The sequence below is a fragment of the Notamacropus eugenii genome, chromosome 1 (genome assembly GCF_028372415.1).
Source record: "Notamacropus eugenii isolate mMacEug1 chromosome 1, mMacEug1.pri_v2, whole genome shotgun sequence".
Taxonomy (NCBI): Eukaryota; Metazoa; Chordata; class Mammalia; order Diprotodontia; family Macropodidae; genus Notamacropus; species Notamacropus eugenii.
This window is the reverse complement of record NC_092872.1, coordinates 668,331,258-668,344,058: the sequence shown is the minus strand read 5'-3', so window position 1 is coordinate 668,344,058 and position 12,801 is coordinate 668,331,258. Positions and strand designations below refer to the sequence as shown.

Below are 12,801 nucleotides of genomic sequence, written 5' to 3'. Positions count from 1 at the left end.
GATCCTCCATTTTGGAGAAGGACCCAGGATGTCTAGTCTTTATTCCTCTCTTGACCCTGCTCCTGACTTTGCAGACTTCAACACCATGGTCCTTTTAAGTACCTCCCCCTCTCCCACCTTTTCATCTTTTTGTGTATTCTGTGTCCCATTAGAATGGAAGCCCTTGGAAGTCAAGATCTATTTTTTTTTATTGCATTTGTATCCCCAATGCTTGGCACAGTGCCTGGAACACAGTAAGTGCTTTAAAAAAATGCTTCTTACCTTGCCTTGCCTTACCTTTTCCTTCTGGAGGGAATCCAAACCTCAAGGTTGCCCTACAAGTCTGATGGGGACTACATAGAATCCTGTAGGAGAGAAGCATTCACCTGAATATCCACAATTAGCCCCACTGGCAATGACAAGTTCAATTCCCACTGATTATGGAGAACTCTAAGACCCTGTGGAAAAGTAGAACCTACTAGACTGAGAGAAAAACTGTACTAATTACTTATAGGCTACTGAAAGACCTTTTATGTATTTTCTACATTTGTTAATGATTTATTTCATTCTGTCGCATCTTCTGCAGTTCTCTGTAAGGTGAAATAAGGTCTGTCCTGTGCCTGAGAAGTAGCTTGTTACTTAGTAGTTAGAGACCTGACCTCAGACTCAGGATGACCCACATTCAAGTCCAAATTCTAAAATCTCTGACTGTGTGACTCCTCTCAGTGGCCCCAGGCAACTCCTTCAAACTATAAATTGCAGAGAAAGCTCAAATCTGTGCTAGCAGAGGAAATTCCTCACACAAGTTCCCTTCCCTGATGAAATTACACGCTTGATCCAAAACCAGAGTTGGGGGAGACAGGGAATCGATCTTGTATATTACCTTGAGTGCTTCTCTAGGAGCTGGGAACCCTGTTACCCACATCTGTGCAAACTCAGACAGGTGCTACACATAAGCTGTATTTGATAATTTTCCTGGGGTAAACTCTGGGCAAATGCAATAAAGAGTCAAAAAAAATACTGCTCTTTTAAGGCAACTCCTGAGGGGATGGGGGAATTATACAAGTAAATAGCAAGTAATTTGAGAAGGGAGAGCACATTAACAAGTGGAGGGACGCAGAAGTAGCACCTGACCTGAACCCAGAAGGAAGTTAGGGATTTTGAGAAGCAGAGGGGGGAAAGAGTGAACCAGGCATGGAAGACAGCCGGTGCAAAGGGATAGAGGGAGGAAATGGTAGGTGGAGTTGAGGAACACCTAGTAATCCAAAGACAAGAAGGTAGGTAACAGACTTCTGGAAAAGATAGATGAAGCCAGATTGTAGAGGAATTTAAATGCTACACTGAGTTCCAGTTTTATCTTAGAGGCAACAGAGATAATGTTTAAAGTTTTTAAGTAAAGGAGTAACATAGCCAGGCCTATCTTTGGAGTACTGGGCATCAGTAGTTACTCAGCAAATAATTAGCTGACTGACTGATAATGAAAGTGGGAATAAGGAAGATTATTATAGCAAGAATGACGACAAAACAGGAATATGCCCATCAGAATTTATGAGTCTATACAAAGGCCAAAACTAGTACTTTAGGATGGGTAGAAGTATGGAAAAACCATGTCAGAGTCAAAGATTTTTACCTTTCTCCCTTCTTTGAAAAAAGAAAATAAACTCTACACACTGTATCAATTGGCTATACCTCCGGGCCCAAGGATCCCCTGATCTATACAATGTCAGTTATCTGGATGAAAGTTGAAAATTTACTCAGGGGCTTCTAAATAACTGGCTATTTTAATGGCAGAAACTGCCTATAATGATGTAGCTTAGAGATAGGCTTGGGGTTCCAAAGGAGATAGGGATGAGCAGCAGTGTGGCAGGACAGTAAGGGCGCTAAATTTAAAGTTCAAGTCCCTGAGTTCAGACTTCAACTCTTTGATTTCTTGACTTCATGACTTTGGACAAGTCATTTTACTCTGTTGGGGTTTATTTTCTTCATCTACAAAATGAAAGGGTTAGACCAGATCACCTCAAAGGTCCCTTCCAGCTCTAACCTTACTAAATGATTTACAAGATCTTATCTGGCTTCATCCTATAAAAAAGGGAACTTCCTGCTGAGATAGCCCAGCCCCTAGAGCCCTAGCTCCTCCATTAAACCCCCCAAAAGAAGAGAATTTTCCAGTCCATCTTTTAATTTCTTTTAAAAAATTCTTGCCATTACAGAACTAAACTGAAGTGTATTAATATTCCACATTTCAGTGACAAAAACAAAAAACTTCATGAGCTCCACAAAAATAAAATAAAATAAAACAAAAAACAGGGAGAAGTTTATAAAACTAAATATGGTTCTCAGCATTAGTGACTGAACAGAGAAAGGAATTAAAATGCTGTCATTAAAAAAAATCACAAGTGGATGATAAAGTTGTGTAGAAAGAGAAATTTTTTTTTTTAAATGAACGTGTTCCCTGTCCCTGTCTCTGTACCTTCCCTCCACCATAATGGGTCATCCAGTTATTAAGCATTTATTAAATGTTTCACCAGGCATTATACTAATCATTGTGACGATCCAAAGAAAAGTAGAAACAGTCCCTGTTCTCAAAAGGCTTATGGTAAAAGTTTATGGTATATAAAAGATACAGAGGGAGTAGATGAAAGGTGTTCTCAAAGAAGAAGGCACTAGAATCTGGGGAGATTTGGAAAGGCCTCCCCTAGAAGGAGGGATTTGCACTGGGTCTTAAAAAGAGCTCTGGAAACTAAAAAGCAGTGATGAAGAGAGAGAGAATTCTAGGCATAGGGGCCAGCTGGTAAAAAGGGATAAAGATCAAAGGTGTGCAAGGAACCACAAGTTGGACCAATATATAGCCAAACCAGAGAACGTGTGAGTAAAATGTAAGAGACTGGAAAAGGAAGCAGCAGCCATATTATGAAGAGCTTTAAATACCAAACAAAAGACCTTATATCTGATCTTAGAGGCAATAGGGAGTCATTGGAGGCTACTTAGTAGGGGATTGACATGGTCACACCAACACTTTAGGAAAATAGTTTTGACAACTGAGTGAAGGATGGATTAAGGTAGGGATAGACTTGGGGCAGGAAGACAGTAGAAGGCTGCTATAATTGTCCAGGGGAGAGGTGTTGAGGGCCTGAACTCTGGCAGTGATTGTGGATTAACCCTGCCCCTGGCCCCATCCCCAAAGTAGGTCTGGAATCCTACCAAGATTTTCCTCTAAGACATTAGTGATAATGATGACTTCGGGGTTGATAAGGCTGACTCTGGGAGGATCCTAGAAACTGAACTTTGTTGTGTCTCTCCAGGAGGCTATCATGTCTCTGTTGATAGGAAGGTGAGCACAGCCGGCTGACAGGTGATTGGAAACAGGAGGCTATAAAGCCCCTTAATCCAATCCTGCTCTAGTAACTGCCCAATGCCCATTGCAGTCCCTCAGGGAGAAGAAGGAAACTCCCTTCTGCCTTCCCGTTGCTTGTACCAGTCTTTTCCTCATACAACCTAAGGAGGACAGCTAGGTGTAGCAGTAGATAGTGCTCTGGGTCTGGAGTCAGGAAGACCTCAAGTCAATTCATCACTATTTGCCTCAGTTGCTCCAGTTGCAAAATGGGAATAATAACAGCCCCTAGCTTGTAGAGTTGTTGGGAAGATTAAAAGAGATAATAGTAGGTGATAGATAAATTCTTATTCTCTCCCTGTTACACACACACACACACACACACACACACACTCACACAAAACACAACACAATACAACACTGAGATTTAGCCCCAACCCACAAGTCATCCAAGAAACATCCTTCTTCTCATTCTCGTCCAGGTTCTACACAGTTCCCATAATTCTTTGCACAGCATTGAGCTTGGAGAGCATCACCCCTGTTTGGGCTGGAGTTGGGGAGAGAAGGAGGGGAAAGGAATGAAATGCAAAGATTCCATTTGCCTGATGGCAGTGCCTGACTTTTCCAATCCAATGGCCTAGTGCCTGTACACTCTGTGTTTGTGTGCTTGAACTACGGGAATGGAAAAGAAGCGGTCAGCCTTTGTGGGCAGACTCCCAGGCGTTTGGCTCTGGCTGCAGCTGCTGATGTTTTTTCTAATCCATCTTCTGAGAGAGGCTTTCATACCCTCATCCTCCTGTATCCTCACCCAATCTCTTCCACCTCCTGACCTCCCTCGCCCATTCCCACACTACAGCACTACAGGATTTACCAAAAGGAAGGGTCATGGCATGAGTTCTTAATCTGAGGTCCATTAATTTGTTTTTATTATATATTGATAACCACATTTTAATATCATTGTTTTCCTTTGTAATTTTTTGCAGATATTTTAATTTTAGACATTTGAAAATGTTAGGTATTTTATTTTAGGTATTGAAAAGTCTTATTCTAAGAAGAGTTCTGAGAATAGCCTTTTACCAGACTGTTGCCAAAGGGTGTATGACACAAAAAAAGGTTAAGAACCCCTGAGCTAAGGCTACAAGGGTGGGTGATGATGAAAAGGACATTTTGGGTGGGGAGTGGGGAGTAACCTCCCCAATGGCAGCCAGTCAGTTTGGGTAATAATAATAACCTGCGTTCCAAAAAGCACTTTACAAATATTTCATTTGATCCTCACAGCAACCCTTACAATTAAGGAAACTGAGGCAAGCAGAGGTCAAGTGACTTGCCCAGGGTTGCATAGATTGTAAATGTTTGAGGCCAGATTTCAATCAGGTCTTTCTGACTCCAGGCCCAGGCTGCTAATCTTGGGGAAGGGTATTAATGAGAACTTATTATTTCCTTGGATTGTAAACTCTGCTTGAGAACCTTCGACCATCTTTGCAGCTCTATGGTTTAAGTACAAATAAATTCTTGCTGACTGGCTGACTATTCTTATTTAGTGCAAGAGAATCTTACCTCAGAAGAATTGAATTCAAAGTCTCCATTAGCCACTACCTAGAGGCACTACTAGCTGAGGCACCAGCAGCTGAGGCAGCTGGTGACCTCCAGCCAGTGCCTTGGGTTTATGGTTCTGGAGTTGCCTGCCTAGTTAAGAAGAGAACAGGGCTCCCCATGCTGTATTCTATCCCTACCTCAGATTCCTGAGAAACAATTCAGTTTGGGACTTCCATCTAAAGGAGTCCTTCCATTGGGGGAAAGGAGGTAAAAAAAGCTCCCCAGAGTCCTGACAAGAAAGAGGTATGGAAGAGGCAGCCTTATGCCCACAAAGGAAAGGAAATGCCAAGCAATAAAGCATTGCAGAATATGGACAGTCAGCTTAGAGACTAGTATTCCAACCTCAATGAGACATTTACAGCAGGGCTACTAATGGATGGAGTGCTGGGCTTGGAGTCAGGAAAACTCTTCTTGAGTTCAAATTTGGCCTCAGACACAAGCTGTGTGACCCTGGACAAGTCACTTAACTCGATTTGCCTCAGTTTCCTCATCTGTAAAATGAGCTGGAGAAAGAAGTGGTTAACCATTCTAGTATCTTTTCAAGAAAACTCCGAACAGGGTCACAAAAAGTCAGATACAACTGAACGTATTAACTATTAATGGTATCATCCTTCTCTCGCGACACTCAGTCAGGCTGACAATCTAGGTGTTATCCTAGATTCCTCACTCACTCACTTCTCATATCTAGTCTATTCCAAGACCTGTTGGTTTTACCTTCATAACATTTCTCACATGTGCTCCATTCTCTCCTCTGACATTGCCCCTATCCTAGTGCATGGTCTCACCACCTGCAGGTTGGTCTCCCTGCCACCAATCCCTCCCTCCCCACTCCAGCCCATCCTCCATTCAGGTGTCAAATATTTAACCTCAGTAAAGCACATCTGAAACCAAACTCATCATCTACTCCTACCCAACAAACTAGTCCTCTTTATTTGCCTTTTTTCTACAAATAAAATGTCTACTCTAGCCCCTCTTTAATTTCCTCCCAAAAGAAGATCCCTCTTTAATTCCTCCTTTCTCCAATAATTGGAAAAAAAGCCCTGGGGTTTTTTTCACTCCTTTCTTATTCCTTTGCTCCCTCATCTATTCCTCTTTTCTTTTCTTTCTTCTCCTAAGATCATCAAAATAAAATAAAACCATCTCCACATCCCATTCCCCAAAATATTTGTTTTTTGAGAGAGAGAAGAAAGGAGTATGGGGAGTGGGAAGATGCTTCACATTCTAAAATTTTGTCATTATTGTTCCAGGCATCCAAGCTCAAAATCTCCACTTTTACCCCTCCCTCTGTCTCAGTCATTTTCTTGTCAAGTCCTACAAATTCTTCCTTTCAAAACTCCATCTTCACATCCATCCTTTTTTGTATACTCCTATGGACACCATTAAAGCTTAACCCACAAATAGATAACTAACCAAACATCTAGATCACAACTAAAGCCTCCTAAACATCTTGCCCCTTTTCTCGACTCTTCAATCCATCTTGCACAAATGCCTTATTTATCTTCCCCAAATACTACATTAATTGCTCTCTTCCTCTCCTCAACAATGTTTAATGGCTCCCAATTGCCTACACAGAGAAATCCAAAGTCCTTATCCTTGCCCTTTCATATCTGCCTTCAAGCTACCTTTCCAGCTTTGTCTATTATTATTATCTTCCAATTCTGTTAAAGTGATTTACTTTTTCTTCTGAAAATCCAATTTTTTGTTCTCCTGGCTCCTTGCCTTTGCTCATACCATTCTTTCCACAGCCCCTTTTGAACAAACACCCTTAACCCTTAACTCTCCAGAATCAGAGACCTTATCTTTTAAGATCCAGTTCCAATGCCATCTCCTCGTGAGGCTTCCCTGAACACTGGAACCAAATATGATTTCTCAGCAGAGCCAAGAGAACAGAAAAATTAACACTATGGCTATAGCTATGAAAATGAAGGCAACGTTAAACAGTCACAAAATTCAAGGATAACACTATGGACGATGTTAATAATGACTGATCATTTAAAGCTATTCACATCATGCAGAAAAAGGAAAAACCTCTATCTCAGAGAAGAAGCACAAGATCACATAGCCAGGAAACATGCAAGGTGGAATATGAACCTACGTCGTGCCAGTTCCAATTCCACTACTCTAGTTACTAGGACAGGATGACTCTTCATGTAACACTGAAGATGCTGGTGACTTAGAAATAGTGATGTGATGTTAACCATAACTCACATTATATGGCATCTTAAGGTTCACAAAGGTCTTTATATGCATTATTCCATTAATCAAACAACCCTGAGAAGTAGGTGTTATTATTATTTTCATCTTGTAGATCTTATAGAGGAGGAAATAGAGACTGAGAAGTGAAACAATCTGCCTAGGCTCATAGAGCAAAGTACTCAGACCTTCTTGACTCCAAGTCTGTCATTTGGGAAAGTTAACGCGTGTAACTTGATGCTAGCTGCTGTTTGTCCTTCATTCTCAGAGGACCAATGACATCAGGAAGGTGATGTCTTGATTTGCAAGTGAATTGGATTTAAGTGAAGCAGGGCTGTGCAAAGTCACCAGCCTCACTATCTCCTCTAGAGTCATCTGGGTCCAGTGGCAAGATATAGATCAGGAAAATCAGAGATAGCCCCTCCCATGCTGGCAGTAATAATCTAAGTAGTAGTGATGATAACGATCGTTATGATGAGGCAACATGCTTCTTGACCTCTCTGTGGTGTTAGCACTATCACCACCCCTTCCTCCTAGATACTTTCTTCAAACTGGCTCCTAGGACAATGCTCTCTCATGTTTCCTTTAATTTGATTGCTGCTTCTAGGTCTCCTTGGTGAAGTCATCATTCCACCCCTGGTCAATCCTAGACCCGCTTCTCTCTTTGTCCTTTGGTTCTCTTCAGCTCTCGAGTCTAATTATCCACTCTTTGTGGATAACTCTCAATTTATGAATCCAGCCCTGAGCTCAAGTCTAAATGTCCCACTAACACTAAGGATCTGGCATCTAAAAATGAACTCATTTTCTTCTCATCAAAGTTCATTCTCTCCTCCCCAGCTTCTCTATTTCATAGGACCATAGCTACAGAGCTGGGAAGAGCCTCAAAGACCACCTAGTCCAATCCCCTCATTTTCAGATGAAGAAGGATCAATGAGGTTAGGTGACTTGCCCAAGGTCACACAGGCAATAAAAATTCACCCTTCTTCAAGTTCACAAGCCATCTCTTTCATAAAGTCTTCCCTAATTCTCTATGATGAAAGTGATCTTTTCCTTCCTTACATTTTCCTAGACCTCTTGGTTGGGATTTCTCCTTGATCTCAATCATGTTCTATTTTGTATCATATTTACTTGTGTACACTTCACACCTCCATCCCCCATCCCCAGCAGTATGCAAGATACCTGGGGGTAGGAATTGTGTCATTTTAAATCTGTGCACCCTCAGCCTTTCGAATAGTCTTCCTCCTTCTCTCTGCCTCTTGATTCCAAGTCCAAGCTAAAATCTCATCTTCTACAAGAAGCCTTTCCTAAGGTTTGGTTATGAAACCAAACTCTTCATCATTTCTTAGCACAATGGTATTCAATCATAATCATATACCACAGCGTGTTCAGTCATTTCCTAACTGATAGGCATCCCCTCAGTTTCTAATTCTTTGCCACTACAAAAAGAGCTGTTATAAACAGTTGATACAAATGGATCTTTTTCCTTTCTTTCATCTCTTTGGGGGTATAGACCTAGTAGTGGTATTGCTTGGTCAAAGGGTATATATGCACGGTTTAATAGCTTTGGGGGACATAGTTCCAAATTGCTTCTAGAATGGTTGAAATAGTTCACAACTCCACCAGCAGTGCATTAGCGTATTTGTTTTCCCACATTCTCTTCAGTATTTGTCATTTTCCTTTAAGGTCATTTTAACCAATCTGATGAGCGTAAGGTGGTACCTTAGAGGTGTTTTAATATACATTTCTCTAATTATTAGGGATTTAAAGTGTTTCGTATAGACATTGATGGCATTGATTTCTTCCTCTAAAAACTGCCAATTCATATTCTTTGACCATTTATCAATCGGAGAATCAATTGGAGAATCATATTGTTATAGATTTGTTAGACTGTTATATGTTATTATAGATATAACATTTGACTCAGTTCTCTATGTATTTTAGAAAAGAAGGCATCCCCTAAGATCTCTTTCTGTTCCAGTGTTTCCTGACCTGCTGTCCAGTCTCAATCCCCTTATGATCCCTGAGTGATGGGAGGTTCCCTACTACTGCCACTACAATGATGCTGCACTCCTGGTCAGACCCAATCCCAGTGTCCACAGATCTCTCTATCTTTCTTAGTTACCCTGGGCTGGAAAATGACTCATAATGTCTTTCTTTTCTTTTTTCTTTTTCTTTTCTGTTTTTTTGTTTGTTTGTTTGTTTTTATTTACTTTCCTAGTCAAAATTCAGTCTGGAGCATTTTCTAGGTTGTTGTGAAAGAGGTATACAGAGCACCATCTTGACTCTGCCTTCAAAGGAAGCTTTTCAAAGGAGTAAAGGGAATATTTCAGTCAGTTAATAAACATTTCTTAAGTGCCTGCTATGTGCCAGGTACTGTGCTGAGTGCTGAGGATACAAAAAGAGACAAAGGACAGTCCCTGTCCTAAAGGAGCCCTCTATGTGATGGGGATTTGGGGAATCAGTAATTTGGTAAATAATTATACAAACCCATTGAAATAGCCCAAAATTAATAGTGTTAATGGGGGGGAAACTGAAAAATTGGACAGAGATAGTTGGATAAATAATTCTTGCTGACCAAAACCAAGTGATTAAGGTTTGGATATGAAGCCCTTTTCATATTGAGCTAGAAAAAGTAAGCAACAATGATCCAGTGAAAAACAGCTATTTGATTCTTTGCAGTAAGCAGAAGCTCCAAATAAATTTCCAAACAGTGAAGTCACAAAAATGTTGGTGTCCCTTTGGAGAAGGATACCTAACCCTTTCTTACTAAAAGTACTTGCAAGACTTTAATTCCATTTAAAATATCTTATCTTCATGAATCAGGATTCCCAGTTCTGTTCTCAATCAAATTCAAAGCAAGAAACCAACTGGAGGCTGAACATGATATGAGAATATCCCTTTCAGAAACTATACCAAGAATCAAGCTGTCGGCTGACAAGAAACAGAATTGGGAGGTTCGCTAACTGATTTGACTGTGTTTTAACAAACAATAATTTTATGATGTTTTCAAAAGTTGTTCTGTAGCAAATACATTTTTCTTTAGGAAAACATTTATTTCATGCATATGTGTATATATGTATACATATGAATAGATATAGATATATGCATGGTTAACTCTAGAATTTATTTCCTTTCCAATTAAAAGAAGGTATGGAAATGTTTACCAAAACCCAAGGTGACTAAAAAAGACTGGGAATCCCTGGTCTTCCTGTATGCCAGTTTTAGGAATCCATCATATCCTGCTTTCAAAATAAAGAAAAGACTTATTACTTATAGAGGGCAGGTATATTTAAGCCTGCCCCTTTGCTCTCATTGATGCCCTCACCCATCTGGTATAAGCTTTATAGAGTCTGCCCAACGAGAAAAGAGAGGAATAGAATGATGTACATAGCTGGGTGTATCTCCATTCCAAAAGCTACATTCCCTGAAACCAACCCGCTCACAAATGTTTAAGGAACTATCCAAGCCCTTTGAGAAATATTATGTCCTTTCAAAAAAACCACAAAAAAAAATTACCCACTTTTGGTTGTCCTTCTAATGGAGAAAGAGGTGGAAGAGTTGATGCTGCAGACCCAGAGATAAAGCAGCCTTTTCTACTAATTAAAATAGAAGGGAGGAACAAGGCGGGGGAACTTTAACAATGCACAGACTGAGGGAAAGATAGGACCAATTACAGGACAAAATTCATTCCCCAGCTATTTCTAATGAACACACTGAACTACAAATGCAGCACTCTGGACTCCGAAGTCTTTGTCCTTCCTTTCAGTGAGAAGTGAGTTTCCAGACCACAATGATCCATTCTATCAGAACAGGATAGAAAAGGTGCTCAGAAAAGATGATCAAAACCCACCTCAGCTCTGGTTTGTCCCTGATCAAACCAGGGAGAGAGAAGGAGGGGACCTATTGGAAGATTCAGGGTTTCTCAGGAAGAAAACAGAAGCAGAGTGTACACCAAGGACTGAATACGGATCAAAGGAAGATGGTTGTGAATTGGATATCACACATCATCCTGCCTCTCTACCTTCTCAAAAGTCCATCCTTTGGTTGGAGGAAAGGACGGAACTGTAGAAGTCTAATCCAATACCCTCATTTAAACAGAAGAGGAAACTGAGGTCCAGAGAGGTTAAGTGATTTTCTCAAGCCAGTGGAAATAGATAAAAACACCTGTACTTTAGCCAGACCACTTCCTACAAGAGTTTCTTTCATCCAGTTTGTACATCTTACTCAAACATCTCTGGAATATTTTACTAAGCTAAAAATAACAACAAAAGTGGCTTGTACAATGTCACCCAACTAGCATCACAGATGGAATTTGAAACCAGGTCCTTGTTTGGGAATTCAGAAATCTCAAATTCCCTTCTGTACTTTTGTTTGTTTACTTCTGTCAGAAGCTCAGTTTTTTACACAGGTTTCTTTCTTATCTTTTTTTAAATATTTAAATGTTTATGTTTGTTGATGATTGAGTTCATAATAGAAAAGCTAATTTTTAAAAGAATCTCCAACCACGTGTTGAGAATTTTTCCCTGTTAATCCCATTAACTATATTCTCTGGCAAATACTCAGGCCTTTTTCCAGAGACTGTTTGTATTTTAGGAGGTGCTACTCTCTTAGATTTATAAGGTTTCCTCCAATGTTGGGGACCTACTCTGCTTTTCCTTAGACACCCTCTGTAAGGGAGAAACCTTTCAGGAAGGCATCAATAAGACCTTTAATATGTAAATATAGTTAGACCTTTACCCACTCCCATCACTTTGCAATTCTACCTCCTGAGCTGGTTTGGCCCAGCTTGGCCTTGCTGGGCCATGGAAAAGGTGAGGCATTCCCAAAGGGGCCACCTGCTTTGGCTAACAGATGCCACTGCTTTGACCTCAGAAAGACAGCTCCAGCAGAGAGCTGTTGTGGCTTCAGGGCTCAGGCCAGTGGGTGGGAAGAGAATGTGGGCCATTGGGTAAGATCAGTTACAAAGTCCATTGTCTCCTGTAGCAAAGGCAACTAAGAAGAATTTAAAACAGCTTGTCCTGGGTCTTGGTGGCCTCTCTGGATGCAGATGGTGTGTCAACAGGTTTCAGTGCTGGTCTTGTCATGGCTGCTGGAGACCTGAGAGAGCCTTATTGGAATGCAATTACTCTAAGTGCTTGCTGTTAGGGTGAAAAGACAGGAATTCAGTTATGGAGGGAGCATGGGGCCTGCTTTCATTGATTAGCCTGTCCTGTCTGATTACATTCCAGGCCTGAGGGATTTTCAGGCCCTCAGGTCTGCCTTGCTTTGTTGAATCCTCTGTCCCTCAGGTTTGAGAAGATGGTCACCTCAGTCCCTGAAGATTCCCCAAAGGGAAAAGAAAGGGTCTAGAGATGTAGGGGAGGGCTCCACAAAAGCCTTTTCAGTTTTCAGCACCCAAGAGTCTCGGTTTAAAAATCGGAAATACAATGTCATCATCTCCATGTGTGAATCCTCTGAGCTGAGTGGTCTTTTAAAGTGAGACATCTTTTCCTCATCCTGTTGCCCCATGGGTCTAGAGTAAGGTCACCTTCCCCTAAGCCTCAGAACTGACCGAATCCCACCCTTAGGGCTACAGGTAACATGACACATCTGTCCTTTGTCACTGGTTCTAAAAGCAGAAGAAAATTTGGTCCAGGGGTTCTTAACCTTTGTGTTGTTGGCAACCCCTTTGTCGATAGTCCAGTGAAGCCTGTGAACCCCTG

The 12,801-nt window shown here is 41.0% G+C and overlaps 1 long non-coding RNA gene across 4 annotated transcripts in view; it reads right to left on the bottom strand.

Annotated features, from left to right (window-relative positions):
- LOC140521091 (uncharacterized) overlaps positions 1-12,801 on the bottom strand; it is a 169,841-nt gene that overhangs the window by 30,966 nt on the left and 126,074 nt on the right. For all 4 annotated transcript variants that reach the window (XR_011972784.1, XR_011972787.1, XR_011972785.1 and 1 more), the window contains one exon: positions 277-344. This is a non-coding gene — a long non-coding RNA (uncharacterized lncRNA). The remainder of the gene's footprint in view (positions 1-276; positions 345-12,801) is intronic.